We start from the raw sequence: 24,800 nt of genomic DNA, 5'->3' as shown, positions 1-24,800 counted from the left end.
AGATTGCTTTTGGTAGGATGGCCATTTTTACTATGTTAATTCTCCCGATCCATGAGCAAGGAAGATCATGCCATCTTCTCAGGTCATCTTCAATCTCTTTCTTCAGAGTTTTGAAATTTTTTTCATACAAGTCCTTCACTTGCTTAGTTAGGGTAACTCCTAGATATTTTATATTGCTTGTGGCTAATGTGAAGGGTGTGGTTTTCCTAATTTCTTCCTCTGCAAGCTTGTCATTTGTGTATAGGAAGGCTACAGACTTTTTTGAGTTAATTTTGTATCCAGCCAATTTGCTGAAGGTGTTTATCAGCTTTAGGAGTTCTCTGGTGGAGTTTTGAGGGTCACTTATGTACACTATCATATCATCTGCAAAGAGGGATAAGTTGACTTCCTCCTTTACCATTTGGATAACCTTGATCTCCTTTTGTTGTCTTATTGCTCTGGCTAGAACTTCGAGTACTATATTGAAGAGATATGGAGAGAGTGGGCAGCCTTGCCTTGTTCCCGATTTTAGAGGAATTTCCTTGAGTATCTCACCATTTACTTTGATTTTGGCCTTTGGCTTGCTGTATATAGCCTTTATTATGTTGAGGAAAATGCCTTGTATCCCCGATCTCTCTAAAACTTTAAACATGAATGGGTGTTGAATTTTATCAAATGCTTTCTCTGCATCCAAGGAGATGATCATGTGGTTTTTTATTTTCAGTTTGTTTATATGGTGGGTTACATTGATGAATTTCCATATATTAAACCATCCCTGCATGCCTGGAATGAAGCCTACTTGGTCATGATGAATGATATCTTTGATGTGCTCCTGTATTCGTTTTGCAAGTATTTTATTTAGTATTTTTGCATCTATGTTCATAAGAGAAATTGGCCTGAAATTCTCTTTCTTTGTTGAGTCTTTGTGAGGTTTAGGTATCAATGAGACTATGGCCTCATGGAATGAATTTGGTAAATTTCCATCCATTTCTATCTTTTGGAGTAGTTTGAAGAGTATCGGTATTAGCTCGCCTTTAAAGGTCTGGTAGAATTCTGCACTGAAACCATCTGGCCCTGGGCTTTTTTTGGTTGGGAGACCATCGATGATTGCTTCTATTTCTGTAGGGGAAATGGGACTATTTAGCTTGTTTATCTGTTCTTCATTCAACTTTGGCAAGTGAAATTGTTCAAGAAAATCGTCCATTTCCCTTAGATTTTCAAATTTTGTGGCGTATATGCCTTCAAAGTAGGATCTTATGATTCTTTGAATTTCTTCAATGTCTGTTGTTATGTCTCCCTTTTCATTTCTGATTTTGTTGATTTCAATACTGTCTCTCTGCCTTTTAGTTAGTTTGGCTAATGGTCTGTCTATCTTGTTGATTTTCTCAAAGAACCAGCTTTTGGTTTTGTTGATTCTTTGGACTGTTTTCTTAGTTTCTAACTTGTTAATTTCAGCCCTGAGTTTGATTATTTCCAGGCGTCTACTCCTCTTGGGTGTTTCTGCTTCTTTTCTTTCTAGGGCTTCCAGTTGTGTTGTTAAGATGCTTATGTGTGATGTTTCCAATTTCTTTTTAAAGGCACTTAGTGCTATGAATTTTCCTCTTAGCACTGCTTTCAATGTATCCCACAAATTTGGGTATGTTGTTTCTTAATTTTCATTGAATTTCAGAAACTCCTTGATTTCTTTCTTTATTTCTTCCCTGACCCAGGTGTCATTTAGCAGAGAGTTGTTTAGTTTCCACATATGTGTAGGCTTTTTGTTATTTCTGTTGTTGTTGAATTGCAGCCTAAGAGCATGGTGATCTGATAGGATACAAGGTATTATTTCAATCCTCTTGTATCTATTGAGGCTTGCTTTGTGACCTACGATGTGATCAATTTTAGAGAAGGTTCCATGGGGTGCAGAGAAGAAGGTGTATTCTTTCTTGTTTGGGTGAAAGGTTCTATAGATATCTGTTAGATCCATTTGACCCATGGCATTGGTTAATGATGTTATTTCTCGGCTTAGTTTCTGTTTCAATGACTTATCCTTCAGTGAGAGTGGGGTGTTGAAGTCTCCCACTATTATTGTGTGGGGATCGATGTGTGGTTTAAGCTTTTTTAGGAGATCTTTTACAAATGTGGGTGCCCTTGTATTGGGAGCGTAGATGTTCAGAATTGTGATGTCATCTTGGTTGACTTTACCTTTGATGAGTATGAAGTGTCCTTCCTCATCCCTTTTGATTAATTTTGGTTGAAAGTCTATTTTGTTCGATACTAAAATGGCTACACCTGCTTGCTTCTTGTGACCATTTGCTTTTAATATTTTTTTCCAACCTTTTACCCTGAGGTAATGCCTTTCATTATGGGTGAGTTGTGTTTCTTGGATGCAGAAGAATGTTGAATCTTGTTTTTGTACCCATTCAGTTAGTTTGTGTCTTTTTATTGGAGAATTGAGGCCATTGATGTTGAGAGATATTAATGACCAGTGACTGTTAAGAGTCTTAATTTTGATTTTGTTTCCAGTCGAGCGTTTGTGTAGTTGTGTTTTTGCCATGGGATAATTACCTATTTCCTGGGTAGTTTTGGTTGTAGCTTGACCCTTTGGGATGGAGTTTTCCTTCTAGTACCTTCTGTAAAGCTGGGTTTGTGGATAGGTACTGTTTGAATTTGCTTTTGTCATGGAATATTTTGTTTTCTCCATCAATGGTTATTGATAGTTTTGCTGGGTAAAGTAGTCTGGCCTGGCATCTGTGTTCTCTTAGGGTTTGCAGGATCTCTGTCCAGACCCTTCTGGCTTTTATGGTCTCTGCTGAGAAGTCGGGTATAATTCTGATAGGTTTACCATTAAATGTTATTTGGCCCTTTTCCCTTGCAGCTTTTAATATTTTTTCTTTGTTCTGCAAGTTTTGTGTTTTGATTATTATGTGGCGTGCAGTTTTTCTTTTCTGGTCAATTCTATTTGGTGTTCTGTAGGCCTCTTGTATGTTTATAGGCATTTCTTTCCTTAGATTGGGGAAATTTTCTTCTATGATTTTGTTGAGAATAGTTTCTGGGCCCTGGAGTCTGATGTCTTCTCTTTCTTCAATGCCTATTATCCTCAGATTTCTTCTTTTCATGGTGTCCTTAATTTCTTGGATGTTTTGTGTCAGGAGTTTTCCAGATTTGGCATTTTCTTTAATGGTTGATTCAATATCTGTGATTGTATCTTCTACCTCTGAGATTTGTTCTTCCATCTCTTGGATTCTGTTAGAAAAGCTCACCTCTGTGTTGCTCGCCTTCTTCTCTGAGGTCTCACGTTCTCGTTTTTCTTCTGTCTGTGTGTTTATCATTGAATCCATTTTCATTTTCAGATCTTGAACTGATTTTTTGATTTCTTTCATCTGATTTTTTGTATATTCCTGAGTTTCTTCCATTGCCTCTTTATAGGTCTTCAGAGCTTGAACCGTTTTATCTATTTCTTTCATCTGGTTGTTTGCATTTTCCTGCAATTTTTCCAGTTCCCCTCTATGTGCTTCTTTTATATCTCTCACCTGTTTGTCTGCGTCTTCCTGCATTTGATTATGAATTTTATTTGTTTCCTCCAATATCATCCTCATTACTAAGGATTTGAGGTCATTTTCTTGTATTTCCATTGTCTTTGAGTTCTCTGGGTTGTTTTCTTTGGGATAGCTGGAAACTGGAGACGCCATGTTGTTTTGGGTTTTTTTGCGTATGCTTTTTCGTTGTCCTTTAGACATCTTGCCATCTTTGTTTATGTTGGGTAGCTTCCAGAGTTGAATGGAGGGTGTCTGACGATAGATTCACTTGTTTTCTCACGATTTCCCTCTGCCGCCGCTGCTGGTGCCGCTGGTGCTGCTGCCTCTGCCGCTGCCGCTCCGATCAGAGAAAAACCACGGTCCTCCCCTGTGCAGGGGCACGCAGGTCCTCCGCACCCTGGTCCCTCTGAACCGTGGAGCACTCCCGCTGCCATGATGTTCGGACCTCAGTGTTCCTGGCTCAGAAATCTGTGCAATTCCCTGAATTGTTCACTGGAGCCTCCAAACGTGGTCCACACTGCTCGCCGCCATCTTGGATCCTCCCTGGTACCTCTCAATATCAATAAAACCCTATCTAAGACATACATGTTTTCAGAGCTGACAATCCAGGATAATCTACGATCACAAATGTGCTTAATCCTTTAATATCCAGCAGAATCCCTAACAACAATCTATAAACATTTGCCCTTATACATGCAGATTACCAGTAGCCTTTACCCCACATCAAGGAAACTTCTCTTTGGAAAAGGCAGAAACCACTATAGAAAAACACAACCAGTAAATATGCAAAACTGTGGGCCTCAGTGCCAATGGGTAAATCTATGAAACATTCCCACACCTAAGGTTCAGGAAACATTGCTGAAGATGGCTGTGGAAAGGTGATTGTAAGATCTTGAGGATCAGTGAGTTTGTGGTGTTATTGCATCTTCTAGTAATCTGAGAAGCTATACCCATAATGTCTGACAAACATGATTGGACTAACAGGAGCTGAACGAGGATGACACCAGCGAACATGCCAAACTAAACAGAAAATTCCACCAGATCTGCACAAAGAACCGCAGGTGACTTTGAAAAGCTGGGAAGAGAAGAGGCTTTCCCCAGCAGAAAGCCACACCAACTGCTGTCCAGTGCCAAACAGTATTTTTAAGTGCCCCACCCCAAATTTTAGATGTATTTATTTTAATTTATATGTCTAAAATGTTGAGCCTTCTTGCCATACCTGAAGGTGCCATATTTTGAGGTAGAAAACACACCTATGGCCCAGGTATTTGATAGGCTGGAAAGAGAGGATGCATTGGCCCTATGTGCTGGGTACCATATGTACAGTGTGTGTAGAAAGTGCAGAGCAGAGTTTGGATCTACTGGTGCAGGTTACAGAGATGAGGAAACAGAATCTTGACCTGAAGATGGACCCAGCACAGAAACAGAAGATGCAGACAATGAGTCACCTGACAGGGAATATCAGTGGTGAACTCACTTCATTGTCTTAAAGAACATTTGAGAACCTAGAGATTAGGGTTTACAGGAACTCCCAAGGCATGAAGAAAGTACTTTTAGTATTTCTACTTGTCTGCAGATGAATTTATCTGGAAAGGGGTCAGACTGTCCGGGGTTGGATATGGTATTCATTCTACTTCTGTAAATTAATTGTGTTCCAGCGACTACAATTACATGGTTGATGCTCTATGGTCACATTGCATCTTATGGTAGCCCATCTCTGTGAGCTTTGATGGAACTGTAAGTTCTGTCAACTACTTTCCCCTCCCCATTTCTAGAATCTGTTAATGATCTGAGTCTTCTGTAGGAATGCCACTGTGTTCATAATCGCATCACTACCCAGGAATGGTTCCATCCATAGGATGATTTTCAAGAGCCCTTTGCAACTTGTAGATTGTACAGAGTTAGCAGGAATCACAATGATGTGAGAACATTGGAATTTTTTTTTAAATATCTATGAAAATAGAGAGTAATTCAAATTATTTTATCGCTACATGATACAGTGACAAAGACAGCTCACAACTGAATAGTTAACAACCAGGTGTCAGGTCAGCCAGTTCTCCAGGGAAGGACTTTTGCTAGATCCTTCTTAAAAATGTGCACAGCACCTTCTATCTGAAATGTAAAACCCTGCCATTCTCCAAACCAGTCTTCACAGGGTAGCAGGTCTGCACTGTTAAGTTCAGTTTCACAATTCTATTCCCATGACCCACAAAATGGTTAAGCACTGGTATGTAATGAGGAGAAGACAATGCCATAAATGATGTTAGTGCATTTTGATACCAACAGTTCTTAGACTATAATTTCCCAGATCATACTTCATGAGGTCACAGGATGCCCTGACTGTAAAAGTAAACTGAGAGCAGTGACTGAGTAGCACACCAGAGTAGAGCATTCAGGTTTATAGACTGACAAGATATGTACAGCACGGCAAAGCCACTGGTGAACATGTCCTATTAGAGGCATATTTAGAAATGCAGACTTATCTTTCTGAATCCACGGACACCTGTCCCCATTGTTTCACTGCTCTTCATATCATGCCAGCTTCCATGTACTGGGTTTGTCAAACCCCATTTTGATCCAATGCACCAAACTGTGTCTTAAGCCACATATTCTGCAACTATTTGGTGAATGTTTTCCCGCTTGACTTTGACATCTCAGCATTCAGAAGCAAGATTCTTGTGTTTACTGCCAACATTGACATAGTTTGGTCTTCAAGTCATAGACACAGCGCTGACAAAATTTAAAGCACATGACTGTAGCAAAGGTGATTGTCTTCGGCTGCCTTTTGACCACAATTATTTCCAGGAGCTCAGAACACAACTGGGAGATTTTGAATATGAGGATATAATTCAGCTGATCATAGCACTCTACAGGGGCAGGGTAGAGCTCTACAGTCAGCTTCTTAAGGTTAGCCATGCAATGCAGAAAGTCCTTCTGTACAGCCATGGAGACATTATTGTCATAGAAATTGAACCTGGTGAGTTGGGAGCAATGGCTCAAGGCAGGCAGGTGGACTCTGAAGTGAGAATCCTCCAGGTTGCAATGCTGTAACTCTGGGGTCTTCAAAGTATCTGTTACATACTTTAGGAAAAGTTGGAGACCTGTGAGATGTGAAGTGGATAACACTACATCATTGATGATCAGATGTTTCAGTTGACGGAGGCTCTGACACGCTGACAAGTGTTTCAAGACAGACTGTGAGAGATGGCAGTGAGTGATAGACAAGGATTCCAATGGGGTCTTCAGGTATCTAGGGAAAGATCAAGAAATTAGTTCTGGCTCATGTTGTTGGAGAATATTACTAAGGTTGACACAGAATGGGGGAACCACATATGCAAAGTCTATCAGCATTTACACTGAACGTCATCAATGAGGAACAGAATGAAGGTGTCTGATCATATCACTATCTCCTGAGGCATAGCACTGTCAGGGGGGATGGTCTCAGAACACAGATATCTAACCACCTATCCTCACTCTGTCAGACAGAGGACTAGAGCTTTCCACATCATGCCAGAAAACCATACCCAGAAAGGATTATCACAGAAAGGTTCTGACAGCCTCATGTCACATATCCAACAGTGTTCAAGGAGAATATGTGAAACACCTGTCAGCGTGCACCACTGTCTGCCCTTGGAGCCCAGTGAAGGGGCACTGGGCTACATTTTATTAATTTGAGGAATGCTCTAAATGCTCCACAAATTCATAGCCACCTGGCTACACACTTAGGCCATGCCTGAAATGCAAATGTCAGGGAGACATGCAACTTTCTCAAAAGCATCTGAAAACCCTGCTATGATATGAGGGCACCTGCAAAAAGTGAGTCTTGGATGAGAATCCAAGTTTTCAGAAGCTACAAGGAACAGAATTCCCCATGTTATCGAGGGAAAAAAGAAGTGAGAAAACACTTCATCAATATTCTCAAGTTTTTGTTTACACTTTAACACATGGTATTACCTGCAAAGAAGTCTGGAGTGGAGTTGCCTATGCTTCCAAACATGAATGGATCTCATTAGATAACCAATGCTTGTGGCAACTCAACATGTTCCTGCCTGTGAAGAGGAGACTTGTGAGTGTCTTTTCTCGCTGACAATGACGGGCACGTGCAGGTGCTTTACAACACTGCATAGATGACACACAGCATAGGTCTTTGGAGCAAGACAAAGGGGGATTCCAGGTTAGTCTAATCAATATGTTATATTTCAGGTTAGGGATACAAGTAAAATAATATTTTAAATGTCAGTCTGGCGTGGTGCTGCATGCCTGTAATCCCAGCAATCTGGAATGCAAAAAATGTAGATGTCTTTGAGTTCAGGACAGCCTGATCTAAAACACGAGTCCAGATTAGCCAAGACAACACAGAGGAATCCCTTTATTATTATGTAGAATGTATTTGCATGTGTGCCTAAATACTAGAAAAGGTCACCAGACCACATTGTAGATGGTTATGAGCCATCATGTGGTTGATAGGAATTGAAATCAGGACCTTTATAAGAACAGCCAATGCTCCTAATCTCTGACCCATTGCTCTAGCTCAAAAATTCTTTCTCTTAAAAACAAAACAATGAATAGAGAGTAGCCTCATGGATAAGAACACTGGCCACCATGGGTTTTAAAGTTGCTCCAGGACAGCCAAGGAACCAGAGAGAAATCCCTTCTCTATCAAAAACCAAACACATACACAATCAACACCATTCCCCTGAAAAAGAATTTCAAATATCTTCACTGAAGTTCTTCCTTAGAAATGTTTATTCCCACTGCACATGCCTTCTGGCATTCAGTCACATTCCCAGGCCATGTATTTTGCTGTTTGCTTAGTTATATGCAGAATTAAATCTTTCCCATGCAGCCCAGTCTACCCTGGATTGTGATCTTCTTTTGCTCAGCACATTAATTTAATTTCAAGCTGTGGCTGTTGTGAGATAATTGGGTCCTATTTTGCATACACACACACACACAACCACACACACACACACAACCACACAGAGAGAGAGAGACAGAGAGACAGAGAGAGACAGGGAGAGAAAAACACGCTTCTCAGATGGTAGTAATAAAATAGAGAGTCTTAAGCAACACCATTCCTAGCGCCTTGGTTCCCAGCTGCCTGGACCTGGGGCTTCTATAGATGAAGAAGACATCTCTAGCACTCTTTGTAGTCTATATTTAAGAGAAAAATTCAGTTCATATACCTGCAAAACCATAATCTGTGAAACATATTTTAAGATAGTGCAAAGGGATTAATTTAGAAAGAAGATCCTAGCTCATATTTCAGAGTGAGCCTAGAACCCTGGACAGAGCCAGGGATTCTAGAGTTCTCGGCCAGCCTTGCTTAGTTGAGACCCTGTCTCTTATATCTCAAGAAAATAAGAAAACAAACATGAACATTCTCAGGCAATGACCAGTTCTCATTTAAACCAAATTATACAGACATTAAAAAGTATAAATTGGGCTGAGAATGGTGGCACACGCCTTTATTCTTAGCACTGAAGAGGCAGAGTCAGGTGGATCACTGTGTGTTCAATGTTAATCTGGCCAACACAGCAAGTCCAGGACAGCCAAGCTAACACCGAGAGACCCTGTCTCGAAAAACAAAACAAATAAACAAAGCAACAAAACTTCTAAATTGGAAATGGACTGTTCCGTTGTGGTGATAAGGCTACCCCAACATTCTAGAAGCCTCCTGATGGAGGTAGTGACTTACGTGGTAAGAACACTGTTGACAGGGTTACACTTCTCAACAGGGTCAGGCAGCAATTCCAAGCTCAGAGAATCTGATGTTCTACAAAATCTCCCCTGAGTCTTTTATACACCTTTCACCATGCCCCTCCTTGTGTAACCCCACCTCCCATTCAGAAACTCTTAACTGATTGGTCCAATGAGTCTACACCCACCCAACTCTACTGAACTTTGACTTGTCCTTCAGTAGGGTGATTGAAATAAAAACGGCTAAACTAGAAAGTCAAGAATCTGATGGGTGTGGTGGTGGCAAAGAACTACCGTACCAGCACTTGGAATGCAGGGGCAGGCAGAACTCTGTAAACTCAAGGCCAGCCATCTCTAGAAAGCAACGCCCAAGACAGCCAGACCTATAAAAAGAAACCCTGCCTGTGGAAAAAAATATATATAGAAGCTCATGTAGACCTCTGAGGGAAGCAAGAGAATTTTATTCAGAGTACACAAACCAGTTTTGTCTTGATTCACCCTTCTGTTGTCTTCTTTAATTTTGTTTTTCTTTTTTGGTTCCCCTGATGCTCCAGGAGACAGTTTTTCTATGGGTAGCCTTGGCTGTCCTGAACTTGTGTTTGTAGAGCGAGCTTACCTAGACTTCACATCTATGAGCCTGCCTTTGCCTCTTGATTGCTGGGGTTAAAGGCCTATGCAAGGATACCAGGCTCTACCCTTCTGTTCTTATCAAGGTTCATTGGTGAATATACTTGGATGAAAATGTGTCAACAGTTGGCATTGTGGCGCAGGTCTTTAAACCAAGCTAAAACTTTCTAGAGGCAGGGAGATCTCTGGAAGTTCTTGGCGAAACCTGAGTCTTGGATGAGAAGCCAAGTGTCTAGAGGCTTCAAGAAGGATTCTCCCTGTTGAATTCAGATCCAGAGCAAGAATGGAAATGAAAAAAAAAAAGAAAAGAAACCAAAAACAAAACATAACCAAACTAATCCCTGAACATTCATATGATTTTGTTTACATTTTTACCTATGATATTATTGCCTACAAAGGAGTCTAGAGTGGAATTGGCTACCCTTCCAAACTTCAATGTGTCTCATTAGAGAGCCCATGCTTTTGCAAACTCACCGTGGCTCTGCCAGAGAAGAGGAGACTTGGGAATGTGTTTTTTTCACATCATGACTGGCAAGTGCCAGTGCTTCAAAACACTGCATAGAGGCCACACAGGATAGAAGAACCTAAAACAATAGCTCATTGGACCAAGAAACAGGAGGATACTTGGTCAGTTTAAACCATAAGGTGTATTTCAGCTTAGTCTAGGCTACAGAAATCAAAATAAAATAATATTTTAAATGTCAGCCTGGTGTGTTGGTGCACGCCTGTGATTCCAGCAATCTGGCACGCCGAGAAAGTAGATCTCTGGGACTTCAGGACAGCCTGTCTAAAATAGGAGTCCAGATTAGCCAAGACAACACAGAGAAACACCTTTTTTATTTTTTATACAATATTTTCCTTGCATGTGTGCCAATATGCCAGAGAAAGGCAACAGAGCTCATTAAATATGGTTATAAGCCATCATGTAGTTTCTAGGGCATTGAACTCAGGACTTTTGTTAGAACAGATAATGCTCCTAAAATCTGACCCATTGCACTAGGACCAAAATTCTTTCACTTAAAAAACAATACATTGACTGGAGAGTAGCCTCATGGGTAAGAACACTAGGCACCATGGATTTTTTTAGTTACCGCAAGACAGCCAAGGAACCAGAGAGAAATCACGTCTCTATCAACAACCAAAACCACCAAAAAATCAACAGCATTCACTTCAAAAAGATATTCAAATGTCTTCATTGAAGTTCTTCTTTAGTGATGTTTGTTCCCACTGCTCATGCCTTCTGACATTCAGTCATAATCCCAGGTCATTTATTTTACTGTTTGTTTAGTTATATGTAGAGATAGGTCTTCCCCATGCAGCCCAGTCTACCCTGGATTGTGATCTTCTTTTGCTCAGCACATTACTTTGAGTTTCAAGCTGTGGGTGCTGAGAGATATTTGTGTCCTAATTTGCACATAAGGACCTTTGACAGAGATAGTGGTTCTAGAGTTCAAGGCCAGCTTTGCCTAGTTTAGACCCTGTTTCTTATATCTCAAGAAAACAAAGAAAGAAACATAAACATTCCCAGGTAATGACCAGTTCTCTTTAAAACCAAATTATACACACTGAAAATTTTACACAGAGCTGATTGTGGTGGGACATACCCTTGAATCCTATCACTCTGGAGTCAGAGTCAGGTGGATCACTGTGAGTTCAACGCCAACGTGGTTTACACTGTGAGACCAGCACAGCCAAGGCTAACACAGAGAGACCCTGTCTTGAAAAACAAAACAAACTCATAAACAAACAAAATAATAAAATTTCTAAATTGGAAATGGAGTGTTGCTTTGTGGTAATAAGGCTAGTCCAGCATTCTAGAAGCCTCCTGAAGGAGATAGTGACTTACTTGGTAAGAAAACTGGAGACACGGTTACTGTTCTCAGCAGGGTCAGGCAGAACCTCCAAGCTCAGGGAATTTGATGTTCTACTAAATCTCCTCTGAGCCGTTTATGCATTTTCCACCTTGCTCTTCCTCATGTAGCTGCGCCTCCCATCCAGAAGCTCCTATCTGTTGGTTCCAATGAGTCTCCACCCACCCAACTCTACTGAACTTTGAATTTTCCTTCAATAAGTTGGTTGAAATAAAAACTGCTAACTCAAAAGTCAAGAATCTGATGGGTGTGGTGGTGGTACACAACTATGGTACGAGCACTTGGAAAGCAGAGGCAGGCAGAACTCTGTTAACTCAAGGCCAGCCAGCTCTGGAAAGTAACTCCCAAGACAGCCAGAGCTATAAAAAGGAACCCTGCCTGGGGAAAACAATATTTAGAGGCTCATGTAGAGCTCTGAAGGAAGCAAGATAATTTTATTCAGAGTACACAAACCAGTTCACTTTTGATTCGCCCTTCTGTTCTCTTCTTTATTTTTGTTTGTCTTTCATTTTTTGGTTCCCCTGATGCCTCACGAGACAGATTTTCTATTAGGAGCCTTGGCTGTCCAGGACTCGTGTTTGTAGAGAGAGCTTATGTAAACCTCACATCTATGTGCCTGCCTTTGCCTCCTGAGTGCTAGGATTAAAGGCCTATGCAAGAATACTGGACTCTGCCCTTCTGTTCTTCTTAACCAGGTTCCTTGGTGAATATACCTAGATAAAAATGTGTCGAGAGTTGAGCATTGTGGCACAGGTCTTTAAACCAAGCTAAAAGTGGCCAGAGGCAAGCAGAACTCAGTAAGTTCCAGGTGAAACCTGAGTCTTGGATGAGAAGCCAAATGTCCAGATACTTCAAGAAGAATGATTTAGCATGTTGAATTGAGATACAAAGCATGATAGGAAATAAAGAAAATAAACCCCAACAAAAACAAACCCTGAATATTCATGATTTTTTTTACATTTTTACCTATGGTATTATTGCCTGCAGAGAAATCTTGAGTGTAATTGTCTACCCTTCCAAACTTAAATAATGCTCATTAGAGAGCCCATGTTTTTGCCAACTCACCATGGCCGTGCAGTGAGGAGGAGATTTGGGATTGTGTATTTTTCCCACCATGACTGGCAAGTGCAAGTGATTTGAAACACTGCATAGATGCCACACAGCAAAGAAGAAACCTAAATACCCACCTTCTTACAGCAAGAAACAGGATGATTCTATGTCCGTCTAATCCATAAGGTGTATTTCAAGGTAGTCTAGATTAGGGAAATCAACTAAAGTAAGATTTTAAACGTCAGCCTGGTCTGGTGGTGCACATCTCTGATCCCAGCAATCTGAGATGTAGAGAAGATAGATCTCTGTGAGTTCAGGACAGCCTATCTGAAACAGGAGTCCAGATTAGCCAAGACAGCACAGAGAAATCCACCCCACCTTTTAAAAATTATTTATAGTATATTCTCCTTGCATGTGTGCCAGTATGCCAGAAGTAGCCAACAGATCCCATTATACATGGTTATGAGCCACCATGTGGTTGGTGGGAATTGAACTCAGTACTGTTGTTAGAACAGCCAATTCTCCTAACCTCTGACCCCTTGTTCTAGCCCCAATATTCCATTTATTTAAAAAAAATGACTGGATTTTAGCCTCGTTGATAAGAACACTGGGCACCATGGATTTTTAAAGTTACTCCAGGACAGCCAAGGCAACAGAAAAATCCCTTCTCTATGAACAAATAAAAACACCAAAAAAATCAACACCATTCCATTCAAAAAGATTTTTGAATGTCAAAATTGAAGCTCTTCTTGGTGGTGTTTGTTCCCACTCTGCATGCCTTCTGAAATTCAGTCACATTCTCTGCTCATTTATTTGACATTTTGTTTAGTTATATGTAGAGTTATATATAGGGTTCCCCATGCATTCCAGTCGACCCAGGAATGTGATCTTCTTTTGCTCAGTACATTACTTACTCTACTTTGAGTTTAATTGTGTGGCTGCTGTGAGATAATTGGGTCCTATTTTGCACAAACACACACACACACACACACACACACACACACACACACACACACACACACACACATGTCTCAGATGGTAGCAGTAAAATAAACAGTCTGAAGCAACCCCATTCCTAGTGCCTTAGTTCCAACCAGCCTGGACGCGTGGCTTCTGTGCAAGAAGCCATGCCCCAGCACTCTTTGTAGTCTACATTTAAGAGAAAAGTTCAGTTCATACAACTGCAAAACCATAATTTGTGAAACATAATTTAAGATACTGCAAAGGGATTAAATTAGAACAAAGATCCTATCTCATATTTCCGAGTGAGCCTAGAAGCCTGGACAGAGCCAGAGGTTCTAGAGTTCAAGGTCTGCCTTGTTTAGTTGAGACACTATCTTTTAAATCTCAAGAGAACAAAGAAACAAACATGAACATTCCCACGTAATGACCAGTTCTCTTTAAAACCAAATTATACACACACTGAAAAGTTTACATTGAGATGGTCGTGGTGGGACATGCCTTGAATCCTAGCCCTCCGGAGGCAGAGTCAGGTGGAGCACTGTGAGTTCAATGCCAACGTTGTTTACACTGTGAGACCAGCACAGCCAAGGCTAACACAGAGAGACCCTGTCTTGAAAAACAAAACAAACTCATAAACAAACAAACTAAAAAAATTTCTAAATTGGAAATGGAGTGTTGCTTTGTGGTAATAAGGCTAGCCCAGAATTGAAGAAGCCTTCTGATGTAGGTAGTGACTTACCTGGTAAGAACACTGGTGACAAGGTTACTGTTCTCAGCAGGGTCAGACGGCAACTCCATGCTCAGTGAATCTGATGTTCTACTAAAACTCCTATGAGCCTTTTATACACCTTACAACTTGCCCCTCCTTATGTAGCCGCACCTCCCATCCAGAAGCTCCTATCTGATTGTTAAAATGAGTCTCCACCCTCCCAATTCTACTGAACTTGGAGATTGTCCTACCGCAGGTTGATTGAAATAAAAACAGCTGAACTAGAAACTCAAGATCCTGATGGCTGTGTTGGTGGCACAAAATTATTGTACCAACACTTGGAAACCAGAGGCAGGCAGAATTCTATTAACTCAAGGCCAGCCAGCTCTGGAAAGCAACTCCCAAGACAGCCAGAGCTATAAAAAGAAACCCTGCCTGGGGAAAACAATATTTAGAGGCTCATGTAGAGCTCTGAAGGAACCAAGAGAATTTTATTCAGAGTACACAAACCAGTTCACTTTTGATTCGCCCTTCTGTTCTCTTCTTTAATTTAGTTTGTCTTTTGTTTTTGTTTCCCTTTATGCTCCATGAGACAGGTTATCTATGGGTAGCCTTGTTTGTCCTGGACTTTTGTTTGTAGAGCAAGTTTACCTAGACCTCACATCTATGTGCCTGCCTTTTCCTCCTGTGTGCTGAGATTAAAGCCCTATGCAAGAATACCCAGCTCTGCCCTTCTGTTCTTATCCAGGTTCATTGGTGTATATACTTAGATAAAAATGTGTCGAGAGTTGAGCGTTGTGGCACAGGTCTTTAAACCAAACTAAAAGCGGCCAGATGCAGGCAGATCTCAGGAAGTTCCAGGTGAAATCTGATTCTTGGATGAGAAGCCAAGTGTCCAGAGATTTCAAGAAGAATGATTTGGCATGTTGAATTGAGAAACAGAGCATGATAGGAAATAAAGAAAATAAACCCCCACAACAACAACCCCTGAATATTCATGATTTTGTTTACATTTATACTTATGGTATTATTGCCTGCAAAGGAGTCTTGAGTGCAATTGTCTACCCTTCCAATATTAAATAATGCTCATTAGAGAGCCCGGTTTTTTTGCAAACTCACCATGGCTCTTTTGTGAGGAGGAAAATTGGGAATGTGTATTTTTGCCACCAGGACTGACAAGTGCAATTGATTTGGAACACTGCATAGATGCCACACAGCAAAGAAGAACCTAAAACCCCACCTTCTTGGAGCAAGAAACAGGAGGACTCTCTGTCAGTCTAATACATAAGGTGTATTTCAAGGTAGTCTAGGTTAGGGAAATCAACTAAAGTAAGATTTTAAATGTCAGCCTGGTGTGGTGGTGCACATCTCTGATCCCAGCAATCTGAGATGCAGAGAAGATAGATCTCTGTGAGTTCAGGACAGCCTATCTAAAACAGGAGTCCAGATTAGCCAAGAAAACACAGGGACAATTCTTTTTTATTATTTATACTGTATTCTCTTTGCCTGTATGCCAGTATGCCAGAAGAGGCAAACAGATCCCATTATAGATGGTTATGCACCATCGTGTTGTTGATGGCAATTGAACTCAGGACCTTAGGAAGATCATTCAATTCTTCTAAACTCTGATCCATCTCTCTAGCACTAAAATGCTTTTCTTTAAAAAAAAAAAAAACCTAAACAATGTTCAGAAAACTAGGCAGCATAGTTTTTAATGTTAATCCAGGATAGCCAAGGCAACAGAGAGAAATATCTTTTCTATCAACAAAAAAAAAAAAAAAGCACAAAAATCAAACACCATTCCCCCAAAAGATTTATAATTGTCTTCAGTGAAGTTCTTCCTTAGTGGTTCATTCCCACTGCACATGCCTTCTGACAATCGGTCACATTCCCCTGGTCATCTATATTATGTTTTGTTTAGTTAAATTTAGAGTTGTCTTTTCCATGCATCCAAGTCCTAACCGGAATGTGATCTTTTTCGGTCATCACATTACTTTTAGTTTTAAGCTGTGGATGTTGTGTGATAATTTTGCCCTCTTTTTCATACACACACACACACACACACACACACACACACACACACACACACACACATGGCAGTAGAATAGTAAATTATACAGGCTGAACCAACTCCATATCTAGTGCCTTGGTTCCCACCAGCCTGGACCTGTGGCTTCAGTGCATGAAGCCATCCCCAGCACTCTTTGTAGTCTACATTTAAGAGAAAAGTTCAGTTCATATACCTAAAAAACCATAGTCTGTGAAACATAATTTAAGATACTGCAAAGGGATTAAATTAGTAAGAAGATCCTAGCTGGTATTCCAGAGTGAGCCTACAATCCTGGACAGAAGCACAGGATCTAATGTTCAATAGCAGCCTTGCTTAATTCAGGCTCTGTCTCTAAAAATCTCAAGAGAACAAAGAAACTAACATGTACATGCCCATGTTCTCATAAGCCACTTCTCATAAACCAAATTTTATACACAATAAACATTTTAATTTGGACTGAGTGTCATTGCACACACCTTTAATCCTAGCACTCTGGAGGTAGACCAGATGGATCACTGTTAGTACAACGCTAAACATAGTCTACAAAGAGAGTCCAGGACAGACAAGCCTAGCACAGAGAGAACCTGTCTTGAAAAACAAAAACAAACAAACCCTCAAAATTTCTAAATTGGAAATGGAGTGTTGCTTAGTGGATATAAGGCTAATGCAGCACTGAAGAAGCCTCCTGATGGAGGTAGTGATTTATCTGGTAAGAACACTGGTGATAGGGTTACTCCTCTCTGCCGCATCAGGCAGAACCTCCAAGCTCTGGGAATCTGATGTCCTACTAAACCTCCTCTGGGCCTTTTATACACCTTCCATGTTGTCCCTCCATGTGTAGCCCCACCTCACATCCAGAAGTTCCTATCTGATTGGTCCAATGAGTCTCCTCTCACTCATTTCAAAAACAGTGAACAGAATGTCAAGATTTATTGGGTATAGGGTACTTGAGGTTAGCCTTAGCACTTGCTATTAAAGGCAGGTGTATCTCTTTGAGCTCATTGATAGCTTGGTATTCAAAGCAAATTCAAGGGTGGTCAGGGATACATATGGAGAAATGCTGTGTGGGAATAGTAACCAACAAAGAAAGAAACAGTACGAGTGAACAAGACAGTGATGTTTCCATTGGTATTTGATTGACTCAATTTTATGTGTATCCACATACACTTATTTATGTAAGATGTATTTTTGTGCATGTGGTTTTAGTGACAATATATGTCTTTGTTTCAGTGTGTGTTTTCTGTTGTGCTTTTTACTTGAGTCATAGTGAGTGTTAGTCTAGCCGTTGGTTATACAGTGAGATCTTTGTCTCCAAACAATGACAACAAGAACAAAATAAAAACAAAACATGAAACAAACAAACAAATTAAAATTTGTTAAATTTTAATGTAAATACTAATTTACGTGCACATAACCCAGATAATAAAGGGTTGAGGTGTGCATTGGGTACCTGTAGTTCTAGCTATCAAGAAGTTTAATGGGAGTTTCAAAACATCATGATCAAGATGCATACTTCCTCTCAAAGTTTAAAATCAACAGCAAAGCATTATACAATGAAATTCAAACAAAAAATAAAGGTTTGTTAATACACCTTTGTAATTCCAGCATGTCTTGCACACCTTTGATCTCCAGAAGCAAAACCAGGTTTTATGAATTTGAGGCAAGCCTGAACCACACAATGAGAACTAATTTCTTTAGTCATGTGTAGTAGTGCATGCTTTGAATCACAGTACTCTGAAGGCATCAAGAGGTGGCTCTCTTTGTGGTCTTGCCTAGGCTGGTGTATAGAGAGTATTTTCCAGGCCAGACAGATCTATACAGTGAGACTGTTGCAGGATATTTGACTCCCAATCTGATACCTGAGGTTGTGAATCTTAAAATCATGTATGTGATTCCAATGTGATCTCTGAGGTTCTGATCTGCAAATCCTGCCTTTTGTTTGGTGTGTTTGAACCCTAACACACACCTTTAATCCAAAACAGAATCTAATAGAGTTAACCATAGGATTAAAGACAGATGCATCCCATGTGCTGGGATTAAAGGTGGAAACCCTCCATCACCCTACTCCGTCTAACTGTAGGATAAAAAACCAACTTAATTATAGGGATCTGCCTGTGTATGCTAGAATTATAAGTGAGTATCAACCACGAGCTTCTTTCTGGTGCTATTTCCATCCATTTGCCTGCAAATTTCAAGATTCCCTCGTTTTTAATGGCTGAGTAGTATTCCATAGTATAAATGTAGCACAATTTCTTTATCCATTCTTCTACTGAGGGAGCTCAGTTCCGAGATTTTTGATATTACCAATTAGGCTGCTAAGAACATAGTTGAGCAAATGTCTTTGTTGTATGGTGGAACATCTTTTGAGTATATACAAAGGAGTGAAATAGTTGGGTCCTGAGGAAGCCCTATTGCCAATTTTCTGAGAAAGTGTCAATTAGATTTCCAAATTGACTGTACAAGTTTGCACTCTCACCAGCAATGGAAGAATGCTTCCCATTCTCCACATCCTTGCCAGCATGTGCTTTCAGTTGAGATAATCTTAGCCTTTCTGATAGGTGTAAGAAGGAATCTCAGAGATATTTTGATGTGGATTTCTCTAATGGCTAGGATGTTGATTATTTTTTAAGTGTTTCTCAGCCATTTTCTATTACTCTGCTGGGAATTCTCTCTTTATCTCTGAACCAATTTTTTTATTTGTGTTTTTGTGTGTATGTGTGTGAGTACTTTCTTGAGTTCTTTATATATTTTGGATATTAGCCCTTTGTTGATGTAGGGTTTGTGAAGGTCTTTTCCCAGTCTGTAGGCTGTCATTTTGTTCTGCTGAAAGTGCCCTTTACCTTACAGTTTTCAGTTTTCATGGGGTCCCATTTATTAATTGTTGATCATAGAGCCTGAGCCGCTGGTGTTCTGTTCAGAAACTTGTCTCCTGTGCCAATGGGCACAAGGACACCACCTACAATTTTGTTCAGGTGAATATGAATGGAGAGTTCTCCTGCAGCCCAGAGAGAGTCTTTCTTTTTATTTTCATTAAGGATTATGGAGTGCTCAGATTATTAGACACATATCAGTTGCTTTCCTCCTGCTCTCACAGTCAGACTTGAAACATCTACCGCTGAGTCTGGACCAGGATCACTTTACATACCTGAACCTCCATGTTGTAGTAGTATCTCGTTTTTGTACTTCTGGACCCATGATTTTTCTGAATCCTCTATGTTCTTCTGGAAAATTTGTAGCCACTCACTGCAAAGACCTTGGAATTGGAGGGCTGAAGGATGGTCATAGTGCCCTTCTGTCTTCTCTGAGCCAATACAACCATATCTAATTTCCATGACAATTACATGTTCATGACTGCCCCTGAGCACCTTTGCTCCACATGGTAAATCTGATTCAGTTGAATCACCAAGTCTCCCTGGTCCCCAGGAGAGCTCTGAAGACATTCCTTACTCTCTCATAAAATGATGTGACCAAAATAACCCTGAGATCATGCATGCACTCAAGGCCATGAGGCAGCTCAAGTCAGTCACTCTGCTCTCTGTAGCTGTCCTGAAAATCATTATAATTTCTGAGTTTCCGAGTGGAGGACAGAATTTGTCTCTTCTTGTTTTGTTTTGGCAAAATGGGGGAAAATTACTTCTGGGCACTAAAAAGAGAGAGGTGACTCCTCCAGGAGACAGTCCAATGAGTCTATGTGTTGGGGTTAAGATATGATGTAGGAGGTTCAGATTAGAGGGCTCAAAGTTGACAATGAGTACGATGTGTCCCGTGGAGATTAGAGAGTCAAGGATAATAAATTTCTCATATTCTAGGCTGAGTGGTGCTGTTGTATGGCTTTAATCCCAGCCACTAAAGAGGCAAATTCAGGCAAATCACTTTGAGTTCCACATCAGCCAAAGCTATAAATAGATACCCTGTCCCAAAAAACTAAAACCCAAGCAAAACAAATCAGAAGGAAAAATAATAATTAAAAAAAAGCAAAGGAAGAAAACCCCTTATATTCTAAAAGTCTTCTGGTAAAATAGAATAAGAAAATAATTTCTCATGAATGAAGTATTAGCTTAATGGTCAGACCACAAGAACCTGGATGTTCACTCTTTGATGTCTGACTTTGAACTGGCCACCAGGGTTAAGGTCTTGAGACTGTGTGCATGTGAAGAAGGGGAAATAATTCATTGTGTTTTCTGATCAGTGAAGAACTCATGGTTTCAAAACACATTGGAACCAGAATCTGTGGAACCAGAGTTTTGGATTAAAGGAGTACACTATAATACTAAACTGTTCAGTTTTGCTTTTAAGCTAAGATCTGGCTGTGTAACCTAAGCAGCCTCTTGCTCACTCTGTGTAACAAATTTAGACAAACTTACAGTTCATCTAAATAATAAGAGACTTTTTTTGGACAGGCTATCCCTATTAACAGTACTGGCTGATTGAAAACTCAATATGTATGTCATACAAGCTGGCCTTGATCTCACAGAGATCCTACTGCCTCTGCCTCCTGAGTGCTTTGCATTTTTAAACTTGTTTCCTTTTGCTGAGATAAGGTCTCTATATATAGATGACTGACATGGAACTCATTATAAAGGTTAGAACGGCTGTAACTCATAGACCTCCACTTCTTTTTGTCTCCCAATTATAGGCTTAAATGTGTTTGCCCCTACTGCTAGCATTCTCTGCAGAGCATGGAAATTGCAAACCCCAGGAATTCCTGCGCATGGATTAATCAGGAAAGGGGTCAGGCCCTTAGTGGATAGTTACAGCATGCATTCTCCTTGCTGTAAATAAATTGTGAGATGGGGCTCAATTTCACAGACAAAAGTATTCATCATTTTTAAAGACCAAAGAGATGCCTTATGGCCACATTAAGTCCTATGATACCCCACCTCATTGATTTTTGATGGAACTCTAAATTCTAACAACACCTCAACCCACACATTTTTAGAACATGTTAAGGATCAGGGTCTCCTGTAGGAATGCCACTGTGCTCACAATCACATAACTCCCCAGGGATGATTCTGCCTTAAGGGTGGTTTTTCAAGAGCCCTTCCCAGCCAATAGATTGTATGGAGTTAGCAGGAATCATGATGACATGTGAGAACGTGGAGATTTGTTTTTTAATAAAGGCCAATGAAAATAGAAAGTAGTTAAATTTTATTTTCTTGTTACATGATACAGTGACAAAAGCAGTAAGTTGGTTGACCTCCCAAGCATGAAAGTGTATCTAAAGCCAACAGTTCTGGGACTCCTTGATGAACATCCATTCCCTTGACTTTGATGTCTTAGCATCCAGAAACAACTACATCCTATTTATTGCCAACATGGACAAAGTCTCGTCTTCATGTCATAGACACAGCGCTGACAACATTCAAAGCCAATGGCTGTAGCAAATGTGATTGTCTTCAGCAGCCTTTTGGCCATGATTATTTCAAAAAGCTCAGAACACATTTGGGCAAATCTGTCCACAAGGATGTAATCCAGGTGATCATAGCACTCTACAGGGTCAGGGTAGAGATCTACAGTCAGCTTGTTTAGATTGGCCATACAGTAAAGAATGTCCTTCTGTGCAGCCATGGGGAAGCTTTTGTAATAGAAATTGACCCTGGTGAGTTGGGAGCATTGGCTCACAGGAGGGAGAAGGAAAATGAGGTGAGAGTCCTCCAGGCTGCAGTGCTCTAACTCCAGGGTCGGCCAAGTGTCTGCTACAATAGACTGGAGGACTTGGAGACCTGTGGAATGGGACATGGGCAACACTATCCCACTGAGGTGCACGTCTCAGTTGACAAAGACTCTGACTCCATGACAAGTGTTTCAAATCTGACTGTGAGAGATGGCAGTGAATGATAGAATGGGATTCCAAAGGAGTCTTCAGGTATCTAGGGAAATAACAAGAAATTTGTTCTAACTCATATTTTTGGAGGTTACTAATGTTGATAATGAGATAGAGGAGCCACATATTCAAAGTCCATCTACACCTACACTGAACATCATCACCGATGTACAGAATGAAGGTGTCTGCTCTTATCACTGTCTCCAGAGGCATAGCACTGCCAGGTGGGATGGTCTCACAACACAGATATACTACTCCCCATCCTCCTTCTGTCAGACAGAGAACTAGATCTAGCTACATCATGCCAGGAGGACATGCCCAGAAAGGACCATCACAGAAAGTTCCCGGTAGCATCTTAGCATGTGTTCAACTGTGTTCATTTGTTTCCTTGTTACAAAAGAAAACATCTATCCATGATTTCTGTGCTCCACCCTTGAAACTGATGAAACCATACCCCAATGTTACCAATTCCCATCTACTAAGTCTCAACCTGTGGTAAAATCATCTTTCCCTCCAGGCAGAATTAGAGGCTGATGGAGACATCAATAGAGGAACAAATTAGTTTGTGTACAGTAATCCCTGAAGAACCACAGGTGTGGGTCCTCCCCAGCTCAGGGCCTCTGCTCTGTTTTGTTCTCTTCCATAGTCTTAGTCTTAGAGAGGATCCCAAAGCAGAATACCTAAAGATCATTCACTACATCTGACCCACTGGTGTAGTTGACATACATGCAATGCAGCTTTCTAATCTTTTCCTACACCAGCTCAAACTCTCCTAAATGAATGGGAACTGAACCAACTGACCTCAGTTTAGAAGGATACAATGCACACTGAGTCTTGAGTCTCTAGAGGTAAATCCACTGTGGCTGGCACCCCCCAGGTGCCCACTAATGCTCACAGTAGAGGGAAAAGTGTGCTGACATAGCAGAAAGGGCTCATAATCATTCCTTACCTGAAAAACTGTTTCATGTGGTCCATGGAACAGTGGTTGCCATTCACAAAGAGATGCTAGAGACAGTTGAATTTGGAGAACTGACCAAGGAACTTGGAGAGGCACTTGTCTACTTTGTCTGTCAATGTGTTTTCAGAGCTGTCCATGCACAGGTAGTTGTGACTTAGGCAGAAGTTGTGGAGATTTCTCATTTGGACAAGGCAAAGTGCAAATTGACCGAGGAAGGACAGGTCCTGTCTTGTAAAATTTTCCAATTACTCTATGTAGTGTGGCTTGAAAATGTCCAAGACCCCATTGGTAATTTCCACAAGGAAGGCACATATCTTCATCTCTGACAGCACAGCTGCTGAGAGCCCTTTATCTGCTGGTCCTCTGCAACAAGTACATTTGGTGTTCTTCCAGCTCGAACTAGAGGCAGATGTCAGTGACCACCTTCAAACGTTGCCTTCAGGCATATTTATGAATGTGATTTGCTACTTGGCTCTCTTTCACCATCTCTGCTGAGTGGGCTCCATTCTCTCCTCCAGCCTATACATCCCAGAAATCCTGGTGCACATTCCTTAAGTTGAGCACTTGAAGTTTGCACTTTTTGTGAGAGTGAAAAACTGAAATTTCAAAATGTAACTCAGAAACCAACATGGAGGCAGCTTGTTCCCCATTTTTATAATGTCAGCTCCAACATAGCCAGGCAAGGACCTTTTGCCTGAGATACATCTGAAGACATGTCCTACTTTTCTCTATTTAGTGTCTGCGGACTTGTCTCTTCCACATCTAGTATCTGTAGGAGAAACAGGAAAAAGCTCTTCGTACTAGGGCTACATCTGCTCTGTGCTCTCCTCCATTCCTGACTGTCATTTTATCAGCTCTCAACTAGAGGTGTAGTTCCATAGACCTCCTCTGTCCAGTTTGATCCCATTCCCCCTGACCTCACCTGTGTTATACCACTAGGCAGGTAACTTACCTTCTAGCCTCCTTGAGCCTTGCTTACCTTGGATGAGCCTTCTACATCAGCAGAATATCTATGCCATACAACATAGCTTGCAAGGTCTGCAAAGATGCCACACAGGCTAGGAAGAACCTATAATCCCAGGCCTCTTGAGCAAGAAACAGGAGAAATCCAGGTCAGTCTAATCTTTATGGTATATTTAAGGCTTGTCCAGGTTAGGGAAAACTAGTATAATATGATTTTAAATGTCACAATCCCAGCACTTGGGAGGCAGATGCAGGTGGATTTCTGTGAGTTTGAGGCCAGCCAAGTGTACAAAGAGTGTTCAGGACAGCCAGGGCTTTGTGTAATAGAAACAACTTGGCTACTAAAAAACAAAACAAAACAAACAAACAAACAAAAAACAAAAGCCAAGAAAAAAAAGAAAGAAAGAAAGAAAGAAAGAAAGAAAAAGAAAAAAGATTTTAAATGTCAGCCTGGCATGGGGGCACATACCTGTATTCCCAGCACTCTGGGATGCACAGGAGATGGATATCTGTGAGTTTAGGCCAGTCTCATCTACAATATGAGTCCAAGTAGCCAAGGCAACACAGAGATATCCACCAACTTTTAAA

General features: G+C 40.7%; 1 pseudogene; it reads right to left on the bottom strand.

Annotated features, from left to right (window-relative positions):
* Positions 1-6,179: 6,179 nt before the first annotated feature.
* Positions 6,180-23,431, bottom strand: LOC127186604 (preferentially expressed antigen in melanoma-like protein 7; annotated as a pseudogene).
* Positions 23,432-24,800: the final 1,369 nt, after the last annotated feature.

The sequence above is a fragment of the Acomys russatus genome, unplaced genomic scaffold, assembly GCF_903995435.1.
Source record: "Acomys russatus unplaced genomic scaffold, mAcoRus1.1, whole genome shotgun sequence".
Classification (NCBI taxonomy): Eukaryota; Metazoa; Chordata; class Mammalia; order Rodentia; family Muridae; genus Acomys; species Acomys russatus.
This window is presented reverse-complemented; position numbering and strand designations above follow the sequence as displayed.